Below are 3,307 nucleotides of genomic sequence, written 5' to 3' on the forward strand. Positions count from 1 at the left end.
GGCCGAGATCATCGTCGAGCTGTACGTGTGCTGAACGCGGAGGTGCCGTCCGTTCGGTACTAGATCGTGGGACTGATCGCGGGATTGTTCGCGGGGCGGATCGAGGGACGTGAGGACGTTCCACTACATCAACCGCGTTCTCTAACGCTTCTGCTGTACGGTCTACAAGGGTACGTAGATCACTCATCCCCTCTCGTAGATGGACATCACCATGATAGGTCTTCGTGCGCGTAGGAAATTTTTTGTTTCCCATGCGACGTTCCCCAACAGTGGCATCATGAGCTAGGTTCATGCGTAGATGTCTTCTCGAGTAGAACACAAAAGTTTTTGTGGGCGGTGATGTGCGTTTTGCTGCCCTCCTTAGTCTTTTCTTGATTCCGCGGTATTGTTGGATTGAAGCGGCTTGGACCGACATTACTCGTACGCTTACGAGAGACTGGTTTCATCATTACGAGTAACCCCCTTTGCTCAAAGATGACTGGCAAGTGTCGGTTTCTCCAACTTTAGTTGAATCGGATTTGACCGAGGAGGTCCTTGGATGAGGTTAAATAGCAACTCATATATCTCCGTTGTGGTGTTTGCGTAAGTAAGATGCGATCCTACAAGATACCCTTGGTCACCACGTAAAACATGCAACAACAAAATTAGAGGACGTCTAACTTGTTTTTGCAGGGTATGCTTGTGATGTGATATGGCCAACGATGTGATGTGATATATTGGATGTATGAGATGATCATGTTGTAATAGAAATATCCACTTGCACGTCGATGGTACGGCAACCGGCAGGAGCCATAGGGTTGTCTTTATACTAACGTTTGTGCTTGCAGATGCGTTTACTATTTTGCTAGGATGTAGCTTTGGTAGTAATAGCATGAGTAGCACGACAACCCCGATGGCAACACGTTGATGGATGATCATGGTGTGGCGCCGGTGACAAGAAGATCGTGTCAGGTGCTTTGGTGATGGAGATCAAGAAGCACGTGATGATGGCCATATCATCTCACTTATGAATTGCATGTGATGTTAATCCTTTTATGCACCTTATTTTGCTTAGAACGACGGTAACATTATGAGGTGATCTCTCACTAAAATTCCAAGACGAAATTGTGTTCTCCCCGACTGTGCACCGTTGCTACAGTTCGTCGTTTCGAGACACCACGTGATGATCGGGTGTGATAGACTCAACGTTCACATACAACGAGTGCAAAACAGTTGCGCACGCGGAACACTCGGGTTAAGCTTGACGAGCCTAGCATGTGCAGACATGGCCTCGGAACACATGAGACCGAAAGGTCGATCATGAATCATATAGATGATATGATTAGCATAGGGATGATTACCACTGAAACTATACTCAACTCACGTGATGATCGGACTTGGGATAGTGTAAGTGGATCATGAACCACTCAAATGACTAGAGAGATGTACTTTTTGAGTGGGAGTTTAGCATATAATTTGATTAAGTTAAACTCTAATTATCTTGAACATAGTCTAAGTCCACTTTGAATATATTTGTGTTGTAGATCATGGCTCACGCGACAGTCATCCTGAATTTTAATACGTTCCTAGAGAAAGCTAAGTTGAAAGATGATGGAAGCAACTTTGTAGACTGGGCTCGTAATCTTAAGCTAATCTTACAAGCTGGGAAGAAGGATTATGTCCTTAATGCTGCGCTTGGAGATGAACCACCCGCTACGGCTGATCAGGATGTTAAGAACGCTTGGTTAACACGTAAGGAGGACTACTCAATAGTTCAACCTGCAGTCTTGTATGGCTTAGAACCGGGACTTCAACGTCGCTTTGAGCGTCATGGAGCATTTGAGATGTTCCAGGAGTTGAAGTTTATCTTTCAGAAGAACGCCCGGATCGAGAGGTATGAGACCTCCGATAAATTCTATGCTTGCAAGATGGAGGAAAACTCGTCTGTTAGTGAACATGTGCTCAAAATGTCTGGGTACTCAAACCGTCTAGCTGAGCTGGGGATTGAACTCCCGCAAGAGGCTATCACTGACAGAATCCTTCAATCACTGCCGCCAAGCTATAAAGGCTTTGTGTTGAACTACAACATGCAAGGGATGAACAAGTCTCCCGGCGAGTTGTTTGCGATGCTGAAAGTCGCAGAGTCTGAACTCCGTAAAGAGCATCAAGTGTTGATGGTGAATAAGACCACTAGTTTCAAGAGAAACGGCAAAGGCAAGAAGGGCAATTCGAAGAAGAGCGGCAAGCCTGTTGCCAATCCGCCGAAGAAACCCAAAGCTGGACCTAAGCCTGAAACGGAGTGTTACTATTGCAAGGGTATGGGTCACTGGAAGCGCAATTGCCCCAAGTATCTGGCAGATAAGAAGGCGGGCAAAGAAAAATCAGGTATATTTGATATACATGTTATTGATGTGTACTTAACCGGCTCTCGTAGTAGTGCCTGGGTATTTGATACCGGTTCTGTTGCTCATATTTGCAACTCGAAACAGGAACTGCGGAATAGACGAAGGCTGGCGAAAGATGAAGTGACGATGCGCGTAGGAAATGGTTCCAAGGTTGATGCAATCGCCGTCGGCACAGTGTCACTTCAGCTACCGTCGGGATTAGTGATGAACTTAAATCATTGTTATTTAGTGCATGCGTTGAGCATGAACATTATATCTGGATCTTGTTTATTGCGAGACGGTTACTCTTTTAAGTCAGAGAATAATGATTGTTCTATTTCTATGAGTAACATCTTTTATGGTCATGCACCGAATGTGAGAGGATTGTTCATATTGAATCTTGATAGCGATACGCATATACATAACATTGAGACCAAAAGAGTTAGAGTAAACAATGATAGCACCATATTTTTGTGGCACTGCCGCTTAGGTCATATTGGTGTAAAGCGCATGAAGAAACTCCATGCTGATGGACTTTTGGAGTCACTTGACTTTGATTCACTTGACACGTGCGAACCATGTCTCATGGACAAGATGACTAAGACTCCGTTCTCCGGAACAATGGAGCGTGCAAGTGACTTATTGGAAATCATACATACCGATGTGTGTGGTCCGATGAGCATGGAGGCACGCGGCGGATATCGTTATTTTCTCACCTTCACTGACGATTTGAGTAGATATGGTTATGTCTACTTGATGAAGCACAAGTCTGAAACATTTGAAAAGTTCAAGCAATTTCAGAGTGAAGTGGAAAATCATCGTAACAAGAAGATCAAGTTCCTACGGTCTGATCGTGGGGGTGAATATCTGAGTTTCGAGTTTGGTGATCACTTAAGACAATGTGGAATTGTTTCGCAGTTGACACCGCCTGGAACACCACAGCG

Source organism: Hordeum vulgare, chromosome 4H (assembly GCF_904849725.1).
Source record: "Hordeum vulgare subsp. vulgare chromosome 4H, MorexV3_pseudomolecules_assembly, whole genome shotgun sequence".
Taxonomy (NCBI): domain Eukaryota; kingdom Viridiplantae; phylum Streptophyta; class Magnoliopsida; order Poales; family Poaceae; genus Hordeum; species Hordeum vulgare.